The sequence below is a fragment of the Lissotriton vulgaris genome, chromosome 2_1 (assembly GCF_964263255.1).
Source record: "Lissotriton vulgaris chromosome 2_1, aLisVul1.2, whole genome shotgun sequence".
Classification (NCBI taxonomy): Eukaryota; Metazoa; Chordata; class Amphibia; order Caudata; family Salamandridae; genus Lissotriton; species Lissotriton vulgaris.
Genome location: NC_141687.1, coordinates 1,102,758,604 through 1,102,777,400, shown reverse-complemented (window position 1 = coordinate 1,102,777,400; position 18,797 = coordinate 1,102,758,604).

Below are 18,797 nucleotides of genomic sequence, written 5' to 3'. Positions count from 1 at the left end.
TAATTATCCCTAAACACAAACCTACCCCTGAACCCTAAAACACCCCTGTACCCCAAAACCCAAACCCTGCCCTAAAACCTAAAAACACCCCTGTACCCCAAAACCCAAACACTGCCCAAAAACCTAAAAACACCCCTGTACCCAAAAAACCCAAACCCTGCCCTAAAACCTAAAAACACCCCTGTACCCCAAAACCCAAACCCTACCCTAAAACCTAAAAACACCCCTGTACCCCAAAACCCAAACCCTGCCCTAAAACCTAAAAACACCCCTGTACCCCAAAACCCAAACCCTGCCCTAAAACCTAAAAACACCCCTGTACCCCAAAACCCAAACCCTGCCCTAAAACCTAAAAACACCCCTGTACCCCAAAACCCAAACCCTACCCTAAAACCTAAAAACACCCCTGTACCCCAAAACCCAAACCCTACCCTAAAACCTAAAAACACCCCTGTACCCCAAAACCCAAACCCTGCCCTAAAACCTAAAAACACCCCTGTACCCCAAAACCCAAACCCTACCCTAAAACCTAAAAACACCCCTGTACCCCAAAACCCAAACCCTACCCTAAAACCTAAAAACACCCCTGTACCCCAAAACCCAAACCCTACCCTAAAACCTAAAAACACCCCTGTACCCCAAAACCCAAACCCTACCCTAAAACCTAAAAACACCCCTGTACCCCAAAACCCAAACCCTACCCTAAAACCTAAAAACACCCCTGTACCCCAAAACCCAAACCCTACCCTAAAACCTAAAAACACCCCTGTACCCCAAAACCCAAACTCTGCCCTAAAACCTAAAAATACCCAAACACCCCAAAACGTATACCTCAGTACCCCAAAACATATACTCCTATACTCATACTTATTAAAAAAATTACTTAAATTAATATATTTAATTTATAATATTTAAAAACATAAACAAATATTTTTATTTATAATTAATAATAATTAAAACAATTATATAATATTAAATAAAATAAAAAATAATTATATACTTACCAATACTTACGATGTAATGGTATGCGTTGTAATACCATCTGCTATGTAATGCCATGCGTTGTAATGGCATCCGATGTAATGGATCCTGCGTTGTAAAATCTGCGTTGTAACGGAATGCGACGTAAAAGTTGCGTTGTAAGTGTTACATACCCAGTAAGACTCTCTCAGGTGGAGGACGCTGGTGCCTAGGGGCATACACTTCACAGAGGAGAGAGGTCTCAATGATTTCACTATTTACAATAGCAGCTTCTATATACAGTGCATTGAAGACGAAATGCATGACAAGTTGGCACTAAGCAAATACCACATTATTATCATGATGAGTGCTACTGTGCCCTCTGTCTCTCGAGCCGTCACTCTGAGACCTCTGCTTTCAACGCCCGCCAAAAACTGAACTGCTTCTTGGAGTTAGGATTGGCACCTTTCTCAGTGAAGCATATGCAGTGTAACACAAAATTATACCTCACCCCCACCTTCCCTAATGTGACGGGGTCACTGATTTTCCCATATATCACAAATATGCATTTGCCTTGAGCTTAAAGGGCTCCCCCCAAAGTACTAGGCCCTCCTAAAAGGTTGAGGCCCCCCCTGCGGCGCAGGGACTGCAGTGGCCACCGGTACCTCCCTGGGAAGCACACGCGCATTTTCCACTTGTTTTCAAATCCTGGATAGACCGGGAACTTATACTTGAAAATTGAAATGTGTAAAATCCTCTGTATTTTTAAACATTGAAATACTGCCTCTTTTTGCTTTGATAATTATTAGTGACTAGTTAGTTGACGTAACTCTCAAAAACTTTTGAAGGGATTTCTTTGTATTTGCATTTTAAAGTTTTATTTTCGAATGAGGAAAATACTGCCCTTGGCTGGTTTCCTTCAATTTGCTTCCTGGCTTTGACATAAAAACGCCAAAGTGTTGGTAAAATCCTGAACATATGGCATCCTGGGGGTCTAAATGGCAGGCTACAGTATTGAATTGTATACAGGGCTAAGACCCTGGGGGGTTCCAGTTCTAATAACGTGGTTCTGGTATTCCCCAGCACTAATGAGAGCTAAAAAGAAAGCACGACCGAAGAAGCCAAAACAGAAACTGCCTCAGCCTCGGAAAAGAAATGCTGTTCTTGTTTAAGTGTCATGTTTTAATGACTCTTGCATTCCCTAAGAGTATTTTCTTTTCTCGGGATGATGTGTTTCTGTAGTTTTTCATGCAAGGTATTACTATTATATAGTGCATAGTGTGAAACGAGTTGCTTCTATGGAGCTGTGTGGGTTGAGGCTGTGGCTGGGCCAGGACTGTCAGTTGTGGATTCCTGGCAGAATGCAGTGTGAATCTGTCACAGTGCCTGTCACAGTGCCTGTCACTGTGTCATAAAGGGGCTTTGAACGCATGCTCATCCAAACATTGGCCTCTCCGCGGAGCACACAAGGCAATGGCCTGGCATGCCAATTATAATTTGGATTACGTGAAAAAGCGTGTGAAGGATGAACACAGCTGTCAAAATACTGACGGTGAAAGCTAAAGAAAATACAGTGCATATAGGTGAGCAGGTATGTTGTGCGTGGGGGGATTGGTGAAGTGCAGGACATACGACCGAAGTATGTGAAAGAGAATGTAAAAAGAAGGTGCTGGAGAGGAAGACACAGCGTGAGATATGCAGATTGAGTATTTCAGAAAGATATGCTGAGAAAAGGAGTGTAAACCACTGATCCAGCGCTCCTACTAAAATTCTGCATAAATGATGTCACCATCTACCTCCAAACTTACCAATCAATACCAGGCCCATAAAAATAACAGAGCAGCTGAATCATGAGGCAAATTAATCTAATATGTTGTTTAAATTATCTACAATAAACAAGACCAGCTTGTCATTTAGTTAGTTTATTCAAACATATTCATGAAAACTTAGGTTTTGGAACTTTATTAAACAAGCATTAGAAAATGTCATAAAGAAAAGTTTATTCAGCATTTATTAAGAGAGCTTAATTCAAGAAAAATATTATTCATTAATAGAAATAAGTGAAAAAGAGCATTTCCAAACCCTAACTAATTCCCTGTCTCTACCCTCATTGCCTGAAAACAAAGTCTTTAAAAAGTCTCCTTTCCTTACGTGCGTTCGTCCATCAGCAGAACAAGTCCTTCTGGAATCAAGAAGCATAGGCAAAAGTCTGCTCCTTGAGCCAATTCTTATACCCTAAAACTAAGGCTAAACTAACTATTTTCACATTCCAACAGCTGAATTTCTGGCTCCCCATTGGCTGAACCACCTCATGCCACAGTAAATTGTGACATCTTCAATCTCAGGCCCGAGCTTTCACACAAAGCCATTGTTCATGCACAGAGTCCTGGCGTCAGTTCCTTAGACTGCTACATTTTGTAGCAAAGATGTTCATGTAATGCACAAAAATACCACAACTCTTCCTCCCAACCTTGAGCCTGTCCGTTCTGAGCTTCCCGTGGCACAATAGCAAACCTCTCCACAGAGTCGCCTTTAGCAGTTCTTTTTCAAAACTTTTCACAATAAAAGTTTATAGACTTCTCATCTTTTTCAAAATAAGTTTTCTCGTGTGTCTTTACATCAGCAGGCCTCTTTTCAGAAAGCGTCAATTTTCTGCGCCACTTTAGCTTGCGTCACTTTTTCAGAATGCATTATTTTTCTGCAGCCAACTCTATGCTTCTTTCAGTAAACTATTATTTAAACAAACATAAAACATCAATTACTTAAAGAATTGACATTTGTTCTGCTACCCACCCCCTTTGCTAAACGTTAACCCATTAATTATGTTACCTAGCAAAAGCACATTTATGCAGCATATATTACCTTTGAGGTACCAATCCGATCTGGAACTGCATTTGTCACAGAAAAGACAAGACAGAAGCACATTTAAAAGCACATGCTATTATTTTTGACAGCAGCAGTTAGTATATGACAAAGACAATAGACAATTATTGTATTATTTCTTTTGCATTTTGCACAAATAAGCATAATGTTAGTCCCATGTGTTGATGTTGCACAGTTTATTCTAGGTTGATTTAATAACATGCAGCAAAACATATTAGTTTTATTAAAGATTATGGAAGTCTGACTTCACAAGCCTGAACAAAATATTGTTAAATAACCCGCTCCATCAACTCCCTCATCTGGTGATTTAAAAATCACCAAACAAAATCCAAAAATTTCACAAATTTTATCTATTGAACATGTTTCAGGCTTACTCAGGATTAGTATTTAAACTTTAATTTGATCTATATTTCTGCAACTCTCATATTGAGTCCTACAAAATTCTTCTAATTCTATTTCCTTTTCCCTTTCTTTATTCAGCTAAGTTGGATCCTTTCCACCTTTGAATCCCCAACCCCCAATGAATTTATAGGTATCTACATTTTGAATTGCACCAACAAACAAATCATCTAAGGGAATAGCAGCATTACTATATCCACCATTAAGAGTCTGGAAAAGGAATTGCTAGAAAAATCTCCAACATATCTATCTTGATGGATCTTTGGTTTATGCTCAATAACTCAGTTAGTTTTGCCAATGTGTTTATCCAGTTTAGTCTCTATTCTACTTGTCATATTTGCCTTGAATTTCTCCTTATCAATAGCAAAAGGGTAAATGACAGCTAAGATTAACCAGACCAGGATTAAAAGAATCAATCAGGATTAAAAGAACCACACAAATTGAAGACATTTTGCAACATCTTCTCAAAACGGAGCACCTTGAAGTATCAGAACTAGGCATTTTAGAATAAGGAATCAAAAACAAAAATTTTAAAAATGTGTAAATAATGTAAGTAATGTAAGTAATTAAACTAATCTCTCCCCCTTTTAAATATATATTTTTTTAAAGTAACCCTCTAACAGCTTTTCTTCGACCTTGCGTCACATGAATGTGTTTTTCCAGCTAACACAATTTCTTCGACCTTGTGTCCCCTAACACAATTTCTTCAGCCTTATGCCAAAAATAAAACTACAACTAAAGAAAGCTAAACCTAATCATTGTCACTATTTTCTCCCAATTCTAGAGATTTGTACTTCTGATTTGGCCTCAAAGATCTTTTGCTCTTTCTGCTAATTACTTCAATTTCCTTTTCAACTTGTTCTTTTTTGTCTGAATCACTCTTTTGGCTAGATATCTCATTAATCTGCTCTTTCGATTTTTTCACCAACTTGAACTTCAAGTCTTCTTCAGGCCAGACAACACCTTTTCTCAGGAGTTTCTTCTTAGGCTCGATTTCATAAGCCCTTTTTCTGAATTTTCTTATATCAGACTCTTCATCACTCTCGTCTGAGTCAGTTTCAGAGATTTCAATACTGTATGTAGAAATTTCTTTACTCGGCAGCTTCACTCCATTGGGAACAACATCTCTGTAGCTGGTACTTGGCAATTCGTCCTCTTCCTCTAGAATTACTTCTAACTTCCCAGTTCCAGAATTTATGTTCCTGCTTTCAGAGCTTCCAATCTGCTTTTCAATACTCTCCTGATCTTGAATCTATTCTGACACAGTTTCTTTTTCAGTTTTCTTTTCTAGAACATCTTCATCATTCTCTGAATCAACAACAACGATGTCTAGATCTTTTTCATTTGATGCTTGATCTGCTTCTAAATTTTCCAGATGTCGACCTACTTGTCGATCTTCAGAATCTGGATCTTCAGGTTCTTCTTCTGAGTCTGAATCAGTTATAGTGTCATCACTATCTACATCAGGGTTATCAGGTGCAGGCACACAAAGGGTATGACTAGCATGCACCCACCTTTTTAAACCTCTGCATTTTACGGCATTTGTTGTCACTAATATCACTTGTCTTGCTTTTTGCCATCTGGGTACCAAACAGTTCCTTCTCCGATGAACCCTTGTCCTGACCCAATCTCTTACCAATAGATCATGAGCCTGCTCCTTTTCTTTTGAAATCGCATCTGTTCCCACAGTAATTGTGTCATTTTTTCTTGTTGGAAAAACTTCTACCCATTTTGAAAATAAACAAATGAAGACTAGGACATATCTCAGTTTGTTATGTTGGGGCATTTCAAAGAAATCTATTTGAATACTTGTAAATGAACCACCCTCCCGGCCTATGGTTCCCAAACTCTCAATTGCCTTTTGACCTGGATTGTCTTTCTGGCATGTCAGACATTTTTGACAAAGTGACTCCGCAACTAATCTGAACTGCGAATTGTACCATGTTTCCCTGAACAGTTGAATCATTGTGTCTCTTTCTAAATGACCTGGACCATAGTATATCCGTGCCATGTCAGCAATAATGCAATTGGGCATAACAGGTCTGCCATCTTTGTAAACCCAAATTTCATCTTCCTCTCGCTGTCTGCAACCTTCTTTGAGCCATGTGTTTTTCTCCTCATCATTTTACCTCATCTTGTAATTGTTTTAATTCTTGCCATGTCTGAATTGCAAAGATTAATATGAGAAAACTTGAAACATGTTCATTACATTTTTCCCAATTGATTGCAACCCTCTCCTGAGCACAGAACTTAACAATGGTACTTGCGTACTCCTTGCCTTTTGAGACAATCATTTTTCTCTCCATTTGCAGCATATTTTATCACTGCTATTTGGTCAAGAAGCTCAAATTCTTTGTCGAAGTCTGGCATGCCCAGAACAGGAGCTTCACACAAACTCTTTTTTATTTGCTCAAAGGCTTCAAGCTCAATTTCTGTCAGGACAAGTGGGTCTTTTACATCTGCTTTTGTCAATCTTTGCAATGGCTTCGCAATTACCGAGAAACCACTAATCCATTGACAACAATAACCAACCATGCCCAGGAACATTCTTACCTGTTTTTGTGTCTTTGGGGGTTCCATTGCCTGAATCATTTTAATTCTCTCAATAGTTACCGGTCTGGTTCCTTTTGCAATTTTATGTCCAAGGTATTTAATCTCTTTTTTACAAAACTGCGATTTTGCAGGTGACATTTTCTGTCCCTCATCTGCCAATTGATTCAAAAGTATAATGGTATCTATTACACAATTGTTTCTTGTTTTTGCTGCTACAGGCAAATTATCTATACATTGGACCAATGTTGATTTACCAAGTAATTCTAAATCTTCTAAGGTCTTTTTCAGCAATTCATTAAAAATAGGATTCTCAGTGAACTCTTGAAAAAAGCAACACCATGCTAAAATTCTCTCTTGGAACCTGAAAGCAAAAATTGGTTGGCTCTCTGGGTGCATTGGGACCCAATACCACTCAGCATCATGTTATCGGACAAAAGATCTCTGCTGGGTTGGGCACAATAGGACAACAAGGGATAACTATCTCGTTAACCTTTTTCAGGTCCTGTACTATTCTGCACGTTTCATCTGGTGAGTTACAAAGACTGTTTTTAATCTCTTTTAGGACACCCTGCTTAACAAAATTTCCAATAACTGGAATGATTCCTTCAATTGTTTCTGGCTTCATCTTGTACTGTGGAACATTAGAAAACTCAATTCCCTGCTTGATTGCAATTTTAACTATATCTGGTCTGTTTTCCTGGACTCCACTGAATCCTGTATCTGTATTGTATTTCTGCTCATTAACATAATTTGGAAATGGCGGCGGAGGTATCTCATTCTGCTGAATCACCACCTGTCGCTGTATTTGTAGCTATTGATTCAGCTCATTTATCTCATTTTGCATCTGTGGACACCATGATTCATTTTCAATGATATTTCTGGGCACATTTTTACATTTTCTTACAAAAGCTAAATTTTCTTTTTCCTTCTCCTTTTTCTTTGTCCATTTTGTTTTCCATTTATTCAGATTACCCCATTTTCTCAAAGTCCAAATTAAATCTTTTACATGGGCAATTCTACCTGTATTGTCCAAGCTTTTAATGCCCTCATCATCCTGATATGTTTTTAATCTGTCTGTACTGATGGTACCGTAACAAATTGACTGCAGAAGAGAGTGATGTGAAGACAGCAATGTGACAGACAGAGACACTCCGAAGACCTTGCCCCTTGTTTCATGCAGGCAGGAGAGAATAACGCTGTGTGTTTGTTGTTACACACAGACACCCGGCTGTGAGAGTTGGAGGGGGGCGTGGGGCAGCCAGGCAGCAGCTGACTTGACACTGGTTCGTGATGGGGGCCGGCTGTTTGCCTCCCCTTTCAATGCGACTCCCACGTGGCGGGGGTGGACGTGCTGCTCGAGCCCGGGTTGATGGGGGCTGACTGGAGGCGGGGTGGCACGCCGGGGCTTTATTAATACAAACAATGCCGCCTCTGGTAGGCCTACAGTAAGAGGGGGTTTAGTTCTACAAGACCATTGTCAAAAGTGTCTGTGCTTTGGGGAGGGGCTTAGACACGTGCATGGCTCATCCTACAAAGTGTTTGGCAGGTACAATAACATTTAACTTTGTATTGTTCTTGCGTTTTATATTAAAGAGCACTTAAAAGATAAAAAGTAATCGTGTTACTTTGGGCGGATTCTGGGACTTTCTTCTTCAGAAACTGCCCGTCTTGACCTTCTCATCAGAAAGCGACACAAGTCAAGTCAAGTCAAGTCAAGTCAAGTCAAAGAATTTATATAGCGCGCTACATACCCAGAGGGTCTCAAGGCGCTTGAGGAGGGGTGGGAAATTACTTGTCAAATATCCACGTTTTAAGTTGCTTTCTGAATGCTAGGTGGTTCTGGGTAAGGCGAAGGTAAGTGGGAAGTGAGTTCCAGGTTTTAGCTGCCAGGTAGGAGAAGGATCTGCCTCCCATGGTGGTTTTGTTGATGCAAAGTACCATGGCGAGGGCTTGGTTGGATGATCGTAGCTGGCGGGAGGGGGTGTAGAAGGACAGTCGTGTGTTGAGGCATTCTGGTCCGATTTCGTAGAGTGATTTGTGTGCGTGGGTTAGGAGTCGGAAAGTGATCCTCTTATTGACGGGAAGCCAGTGGAGGTTTTTCAGGTGACCAGAGATATGTTCTTTGCGTGGGATGTCTAATATGAGCCTGGCTGAGGCGTTCTGGATTCGTTGGAGTTTTTTCATGAGTTTAGCGGTAGTACCGGCGTAGAGGGTGTTTCCATAGTCCAGTCGGCTCGTGACCAGAGCGTGGGTGACCGTTTTCCTAGTTTCGGTGGGGATCCAACGAAATGTTTTTTTGAGCATGCGAAGAATGTTGAAGCAGGATGAGGAGACGGCGTTGACTTGTCTGTTCATCGAAAGTGAGGAATCCAGGATGACGCCCAGGTTCCGTGCGTGGTCTGTCGGGATGGGTGCCTTTCCAAGGGCTTCTGGCCACCACGAGTCGTCCCATGCAGAGGGGGAAGTACGTAAGATGAGGACTTCTGTTTTATCTGAGTTCAGTTTCAGACGGCTGTGTTTCATCCATTCGGCTACTTCTTTCATTCCTTCGTGTAGGTTAGTTTTGGCGGTGCTAGGGTCATTGGTGAGTGAGAGGATCAGTTGAGTGTCATCCGCGTAGGAGATGATGTTGAGGTTGTGTTGGCGTGCGATGGCCGCGAGGGGGCTCATGTATACGTTGAAAAGGGTGGGGCTGAGTGAAGATCCTTGTGGTACGCCGCAGATGACTTCAGTGGCCTCTGACTTGAATGGTGGAAGGCGGACTCTCTGGGCTCTTCCGGTGAGGAACGAGGTGATCCATTCTAGTGCTTTTCCTTGGATTCCGATGTTTCTGAGACGCTGTAGGAGGGTACTATGGCAGACTGTGTCGAAGGCTGCGGAGAGGTCGAGGAGGATGAGGGCGACTGTGTCTCCATTGTCCAGTAGAGTTCGAATGTCGTCTGTTGCTGCGATGAGTGGGGTCTCAGTGCTGTGTTTTGCTCGGAAGCCGGACTGTGAGGAGTCGAGGGATTTGTTGGCTTCGAGGAAGGCAGCGAGCTGGTTGTTGACAGCTTTCTCGATGACTTTGGCCGGGAATGGAAGGAGCGAGATGGGACGGTAGTTTTTGAGTTCGGTGGGGTCCGCTGTGGGTTTTTTCAGAAGGGTGCTGAGTTCAGCGTGTTTCCAGCTTTCCGGGAAGGTGGCGGAGTTGAGGGAGCAGTTGATGACGTCTCGGAGGTGCGGTGCTATGATGGAGTCTGCTTTGTTGAAGATGTGGTGAGGGCATGGGTCTGTGGGGGATCCTGAGTGGATAGAGTTCATCAGGCGGATGGTGTCCTCAGTGGAGATTGGCTTCCAGTCGTTAAGGGTGTTCGAGGGGGGTGAAGGTCTAGCATGTGGTTCGGTGGGTTGGTCTCCGGGTTGGTTGTCGAAGCTGTTGTGGATGTCTGCAATTTTGTTGTGGAAGAATGAGGCTAGGGAGTCGCAGAGGGCTTGAGAGGGGGTGATGTCGTTAGAGTTGGCCGAGGGATTGGTAAATTCCTTGACGATGTTGAAAAGTTCCTTGCTGTTGTGGGCGTTGCTATCTAGTCGGTCCATGAGGGCGCTTTTCTTGGCCTTTCGAATCAGTTGGTGGTGTATGCGGGTGGCGTTTTTGAAGGCGTCCTTGGTGCTGGAGGTTGGGTCTTTTTTCCAGTTCTTCTCAAGGGAGCGGCAGAGTTTCTTGGATTTCTTAAGATCATCGTTGAACCAGGAGGCCTTCTTGCTGCCAAGTTTGATTTGTCGTTTTTTCAGTGGTGCTAGGATGTCGGACACAGTGTGTAAATGATACCGATCTCTAAATAGATTGGACTTTAATTGAAATGCCTCTGTGTTAGAGAATGGGCTGCTTCAAGCAGGGGGTGGGGCGGTCCTTCATAGATGGCCTGGATGGTTGTGGAAGATTTCGTCATAAGGTATGTACCCGCAACTGACTCTTTTAAGCACTGTAATCCTTTTGTATGTCTAACTCTGTCCAACGTTTAGGAGTCTTTCATGCAGGGCACAAGTCCTAAACAAGTTAGGTCTATTGACTTGGTCAATGGTTGTTAGTTGCATAAGATACATAAACAGCAACTATGGCTTGTATATAATGTTGAAAAAGCTTCCACTTAAAGCCCTGGTGTTCATTGGAGTTTAATTGTTTTCGCCGCTCTGCCCCTTACGGTGCCTGCCAGCTGCTGCTGTTGTTGAAACGGATGGGCTAAAAGGGAGAGGGGAATGCAAGGAGCACAACTGTACCCGTTTGTGATCACTTTCGTGGCCGCTTTGATGTTCTCAGTGGCCACGCGGTTCACTGAGAACATCAAAGCGGCCGCGAAAGTGATCCCGCAGGCTGCAGGCTGACAAATGGTGTGCGCGCCAGGCGCACATGCACTGTACCCGATCCGCCTGCAACCTTTGGGAGCATTTCCAAAAGCCCCTTACTTAATGACAGAGTGGAGAAATGTGGCTCACTGGTTAGAGGAGGCAGACCTGGAAGCAGAGGTCAGCCCGGGACCAGGGTTCAATTCCCGTCTCGGCGGGGTCTTGAGTCCTAAAATGTCCATGGACTCGACAACTCTCGCTCCGGTGCCTACTCGATTCACGGGTTCACACTCTGCGACTCTGGGCAATAGCTTGCTTAATCTCCACAACGGCCCCTAGCGGTGGGATGCCTGGCTTTCACCTTGTGGATACCCTGCCGGGGTTATCTCACAGGGGAATACCAGGACGGGTTCCCTAAGCAAGCGCTTAGATACTGGGTCGGTGATTTGCGCTATATAAATACATGTACATTTACATTAATATCTCGCTAAAGCATCGCTTACACAATAGCTTAGGTGAGACCTAAAAAGGGGAGGGGGTTCCCTGTATTTACCAGCAGGGCCTAGCTCATGAACACAGGAATGTATAGAAAAATGCCAGTGGTACTGGTTATATTAAGGGTGCCCTCCCTAGAGATGTATACCGGGAGGGTCAGGGAATGCACTTATTGATAGGTAACTGTCAATAGTAATAATCAGTATTTCTTGCCATCATGCATGCAGATTGACTTTTTTTGTTGGTTTGCTGGGGGGTCCGGGGGCAGGGGGTCACCCAGGGTGTAACTTCATGACACCCAGAAAGATGGTGGGAGGGGAGAAATGTGGATAGCTCGGATTAAAGGGGGTTTTCCACATTTCAAGGGGTGGGTTTTTCTTTTTTGGGGTTGGAAGGGTCTAGGGGGGGTAAGCAGTTGTAAAATGAGCGTTAGCTGGGTTTCGATTGGAAAAAGAGGTAGGAGCAAACAACGTTTTGTTGTAGTTGGTATGGCGTATAGACATAGGTTGTTTAATGATGAGTAAATGTTATATTCTTTTGCTTAATGCGAATGGAATTTTGAACAAAAAAAATATGGAGCCCTTATTAGATGGCTAGCCTCGTTTGCACCCCAAGTACTATTTTTACAGGAGACACATTTAAAAACTAACTTCCCTACAATATTTCTTCCAAAAATGTATTCTCATGCCTTCTTCGCTTCTGCAGGTCAGGCAAAACGAGGAGTAGCGATTTATTTTGGTAGGGATCTCCCTTGGGAATATGGCCAAGTGAAGCAAGATCCTCAGGGGAGGTGGATATGGGTTGATGCTAAATTGAATGGTATGAGTTTGCATTTCATTAATTTTTACGGCCCTATTGTAGATGACACGATTGCCCTGTGTAAAATTAGCGAATTATTGAGAGGGATACCCGGGAAATTAATTATGGGAGGGGATTTTAATTTTATCCAGGTCCTAAAAAAAGATACCTTGAACAAAAGTAAAAAAGAGCTTTAACCTAAAACTAAAAAGGTGATTGAGGCCTTAAAACAGGAGCATATCTTGATCAATCCCTGGCGAACTGCCAACCCCTTAAAATTGGAATTCTCATGCTACTCTAGTCAATTTCATATGGCCTCTCGAATCGATTTTTATTAAATTTCACAATCCCTGGGTTGTACAACCTCCGACATAGAAATCAATCCTTTTTCCGACCATTCTCTTGTCAAACTGCGATAGAAATTGGTGTAAATATGAGGCCAAGATCCAGGTGGCAGATGGATCGGCTCCTGCTGCAGGATAATCAATGGGTGGCAGATACCAAAGAGTGGATTGTTGAATTTGTTAAGATTAATCTGAATAAGTCAGAAATCTTCCCAGTTTGGGGGGCGTTCAAGGCGGCCCTTCGCGGGAGAATGACTGCACTTTCCGCCTCCCTAGTTAAAACTAGAAAAGAGAAAATTGTTAAACTCGAGCAGGCCGTAGCAGAAGCAACAAAAACCAGATATGCACATTCTGCAGGCTTGGGGGGTGATAAAGCAAAGTTAGATAGGGCCAAATTTGAGTTAAAGGAGTTTTTTACTTACAGCGGGTATATGAGGAGAGTCAGATGGTTGGCAGGCTGCTCGCTGGGTCTGTGAAAACCAAACAGGAGGAATCCACTATTAAGGAAATTATAGATCCTAAAACCAGACTGCCTGTGACAGGCAAAGAGGAGATAGCTCATGTTTTTTAGATCACTACTCCCAGCTATATACAACTAGATATAATGCTGGAGCAAGTCAAATTAGCAACTATTAGGACGGAGTCGAGCTTCCCTCTCTTTCAGGGTCCCGGGTGGAACAACTTCTGCTGGACATCTCTGAAGAAGAGATTTTAGGGGTTATCAAGTCCATTTCAGGAGCAAAAGCCTGCGGGCTGATGGCGTTCCGATAGAGTTTTTTAAAAATTTCTCCAAAGAGCTGACCCCGTTCTTGGTAAATCTTTTCAACTACATCACCCAAGGAGGATGTGTTCCCTCAAATTTTAAGGAATCTATATTGGTTAGCTTTGTGAAAAAGGGTAAAGATGGTAGAGATATTAATTCATATAGGCCTATTAGTCTTCTTAATGCGGATTTTAAAATATTAATGAAAATCTGGGCACAACGCTTCATACCTGTTGCCCAGGAGCTTATCCACTGTGATCAAACCGGGTTTGTTGCGGGTAGATACATGTCTACAAATACTCAATTTTTAATGCAAGCACTTGATTATGTAACAAATAATAAAATACCTACTCTCGTTACCATGGTCGATGCGGAAAAAGCATTTGACCTTGTTAATTGGGAGGCACTTTTTTTTGGATTAGGTAAATTTGGTTTTCCGGCTCCAGTGCTAAACATGTTGAAAAATATCTACAAAGGTGCTCAAGCTCGGGTGATAGTCAATGGAGATGTAATAGGGACCGTGGAAATAAATTGTGGTACTAGACAAGGGTGCCCGATGTCCCCTCTTTTATTTACTTTTTTCATTGAACCCCTTGCTGAAAGAATTTGCGGAAACTCTCTTATTAGAGCTCCTTGTGAAGAGATATCAAAAGTAAAATTATTTGCAGACGACATAATCATGTACCTTTCACCGGAAAAACAGAACGTGGAAGAAGTACCTTTCAGAGTTTAGCAAATTTGAACAAATAGGAGGCTATCAGATAAACTAAAAGAAAACTGAGGTGCTATTATTTAACTCGAATGGTGACTGTTTACCCACGTTTTTAAGAACTCAGGCCCAGAAATATGAGCCAATCAGATATCTGGGCATCAATGTCTCATGCCATATAGAACAATTATTCAATCTGAACTATACAGCTGGGCGAATTAAAAATTAAAACTCTATTAGATAATTGGTCCCTTTTGCCTTTCACACTGATTGGGCGTGCTGCTCTTCTTAAAATGTTAATTCTTCCTTTATTAATATTTTTGTTTGTCAATGTACCCTTAAAAATTAATTCTAAATATTTTAAAGAAATCGACACTATGTTTTGGGAATTTGTTTGGAACAAAAAGGCGGATAGGGTCAAATTGCCTATACTACGATTACAGACTAATCAGGGGGGCTTAGCCCTACCAAACATCAGTACATAATATGAAGCTGCGCTATTAGATCTTACAGCACGCTTGGTGGAACTGAATGATCAGATGGACACATTCTTTTTTAAGAAAATGATTGCTGAGTCCGGTACACAAATCCCCACATTTCTAAAAACATCTAAATTACCGAAAATGTTGCGCTATAAGACCGTGCATGATTATTCTAATTGACTTAAATTGCTGTTTAAACAAGTTAATATCTCCGGATTCGCCTTTTTGAAACTGGATGAATGTAGGGGGATATTCATATGTTAGGGTATGGAAAGATATTGGCCTTGAGTATTTGGGCCAGTTTCTAATCGGTAATAAAATGATTCCCAGGGAAGGTGTAATAGGCAGGGTAGGGAGCCGAAGGAAGCCAGGGTTTTTAGAATATATACAGAATATAAATGTTATTAAAAAATATATATTCCAGGTAAGCGGGGCTACAACTCCCCTAGGTAATGCACATTTCAAAGTCAATTTGAAGGGAGTCAGAAATTTGTACTCCTTACTTATGAAGCACAAGGCACTTCCCTTGGTGATGAATTTCTGGGAAAAATAACCCGGGAGATGAATTGTGTCTTCTAATATGAGGAATGGCAGTCTATAGTCCAATTAGGAAGCAAGGCCCTAAGAGCGGCTAATTTGAAAACGATGGCTTTCCTGTCACGATGGCTGGCTTATAATACTACGAAAAAGCTGAATAAATGTCATCCGGAGGTAGACAATAAATGCTTTCGATGTCTCTCCCAAGGTGAGAAAGATTGGCTCCATATGTTTTTTACATGCCCGAAGCTTTAGACCTTTTGGAAAAATATTTTTTTAGCAATGAGCCAGTCAATTAAAAAAAAGATCAACTCTGAGACAGAGGTGGCTCTCTTTGGACTCTCCAAAGCTAGGTCAGAATTGACCAGAACTGAAGAGTTGTATATATCTATTTACTCTACAGTGGCACGCTCATTAATCCTCCAAAATTGGAGGTCAGAGGAGGCTCCATTTGATCTTAAATGGGTCAATAAAATGGCAAGAATAAGGAGATTTGAGGAAGCAAATGCGAAACGGGTTGGTACAACAAAAAAGTTTGCAGTAGTTTGGAAGTTCTTTGACAACTTGGCTGTATTACAAGATCTCTAGAATTATAGCATGTTAGCACTTTAGAAAATTAAGCACTTTAACGCACTGCACTTTTAAATTCAAGTCAAGGTTTTGTACTGTAGTAATAATGTCAAGATTTGTCAAATGGAAAAAGGTACAGATGAACTAACTGATTTACTTGTATTCTTGAGATTATCCGGTACTAGTCACTTTAGGTAGTTATGTAATGTATGTTATGTTATTGTTATTTGTTGTGCGTGAAAGGGGTAATTTATTGCTGGTTTGATGTTTATGAATTTAGGGTGCTGGGGACTCTATGTTTTATTTCTTCTTGTGATGTGTATATTCTGGTCTGGTGGGTTCCACTTTTTAACTGTACATATGATATAGGTGATATGTATATATGATATACGATATATGTGCGTTATATGTGGAAATATGAGTAGTATTCCTCCCTGATGATCAATGCTATGTTATTTCTTTTTTTGGTTTTCTGTTCTGCTCAATAAAAAATATTTAAAAAAGAAAAGAAAAAAAGAAGTGTTGGTGCTGTTCCTGAGGTATAATAGATCAGGTGAGAAGTGCTGATACTGTCCTACCACGTGTTGCAGCTTTGCCTGCATTCTCACTAGCATTCTTTTACCTGAAATATTTTATCAGGTGGTGTTTAAACTTGTCAGACAGCAGAGATAACCTATTGAGTTTAGGCTGCCATTTCAGTTCTAGATGTGCCATTACATTGTATGCACAGTCCAAAACAAAAACCTCCCATTGTTATATTGGTGTATGGTGGGGAGTTGCACGTACCTGTGGGGGAATTGAGACTACACACTGTCATGATTTTTTATTTTATTTTTGTGATTATATAGAGTGCAGACTTGGGGGAGGGGCATCAGAGCACTTTGCAATAAAACCAGGACATTATCACAATAAAAATACCATAACGTTGCAAGCTAGGTCGAAAAAAAAGCAGAACATCAGAGGAAAATTGGAGAAAAGATGCACATGTATAAATATCTCCAAAAGTCCATGCAGGATATGTTTGAGATACAACTTCAGGCAAATTATAGAATATTGGAGAGTGGGTGACGGCAAGAGGGATTTAACCCAAGTGTCTTTTGAATCGAAGCGAAATAAAATCTTTTTTGAAGGTGTGATGGCATGTGGTCAAAAGGAGGGTCAGGGAGTTTCAATGCTTTTAGCGCTTCCAGAGAATTATTGGTTCATGAATTACTCATGATTGTAGATGGGGGGTTCAAAGAGAAGGAATTGATCCTTTTTTTTTTCCAATTTGACCCCCGACCTTTTTAGTTTCTCAGTTATGTGGGAGGGCGAAGATGAGTGCAGTCCTTTGTGAGTGGTGTAGGCAGTTTTAAATTGGGCTCTCGTCTCTATAGGAAGCCACTGTACGGTTTGGAGGATAGAGGGGATGTGGTCAAAGTTCTTTTGCCCAGTCACAAAGTGGGGAGCACCATGTAGAATCACTTTGAGCAGGCCTAGGGGAACTTTGGGGATGCCTGAGAGAAGTGCAACCCCGTAGTAACATCTGGAAAGAACCAGCACCTGAACAACTGATTTTAAGTTCTGTTTTGGGATGAGTTGATTAATTCCCCATACAAGCCTAACCTGTAACTCAGCACTCTTGGCAATGGCTTTCATATGACTCTGATGGTTGAGATGGCTCCAGGCAGGGAGAAGTTCCATCTAGTCATGAACAGAAGAATTTGCATTCTTCTGAGATGTAAGAAGCAATTTTGTTTTGCAGGGATTAGCTTGAGGTGGTGATTTAAGATTAATGATTGAATTATTATCACGGTGTTGAAAAGGAAAGAGATTATCTCGGCGATGCGACCTTCAGGTAGGTTTTGGTATTATCTGCGTAGAGATGAAAGACGATCCTAGAGTTCCTAAGGATCACACAGAAGGATTTTAAATAGAGGTTAAAAGGGGTTGGGAAAAGGATCGAGCCTTGAGGGACCCTTTGCCATAGGTTCACCGGTTTCAAACCAGAGTTCCCAATTTTCACTGTATGAGAGTAATTTATTAGGTAGGAAGTGAACCAGTTCAGGATTACACTTTCAAATCCTATTTATTAGAGCCTGGTGGTTGATTGTGTTGAATGCCAATGTTGAAGAGAAGAAGAAGACAGGAATTTCCAGTGTCGAAGTTGACTTTGTCCGTGGCCTCTTTGATATCGAGTCAAGGCACTATCAAGGTGAGTTTTGGGAAGGCCATGTTAGCAAGGCCTTCAATTCTGAGATTACTAATGTCCCTGAAACAAATGTTTTCCTTCTTAGGTTGGCAATATATTTTAGTGTAGGTGAAGCACACTATGATATGGATCTGCAGGTGATCAGACAAGTCTACCAGCAAGGAGTCACTGGTCATTAGGAGGGGTATTCTGGATAGGACCATATCCAGTGTGGAGCCTTTGAAGTGTGTGGGGTTTTGGCAGTGTTGAAAGAGGTAATTGTCACTGAGAGAGTAGAAAAAGGTGTCCATAAAATTGTTGCCTTTGGAGTCCCAGTGAAGACTGAAGTGACCAAGGGAGATAATGTTGACTGAGCTGAATAAATGGAATATGAGGGATTTCCTAGATTCCTCAATTAAAGTATTGCATTGTCCTGGGGGTGTAATACAACACGTTTATCCTGAGGTCCAGAGCAGTATGCAAGATTTCCAGCTACATGCACTCAAAGGATTGAAAGTGTTTAGGCAGGAGGAGCTTAGCGTGTTTCTGTGAATGACTAGTAGACCCTCACTTTGTCTGTCCTCTCAGTCACAGCGAAAAAGGAAGTACAGAGGGGTAATAAGAGGCAGAACATTGTTTGAGGTATTGTTGAGCCGGTTTTAGTGAGAATCATGATGTCTAGATGGAGGTACTTAATCTTTTCTGAGATCTAAATTCAGCGTTTGACTGCAGCAGCAGTTATGCAGCACGCAAATGAGGGTAGTACTGGGGAGTTTATGCACTGATTGTACCATGGGTAAAGTGGGATTAG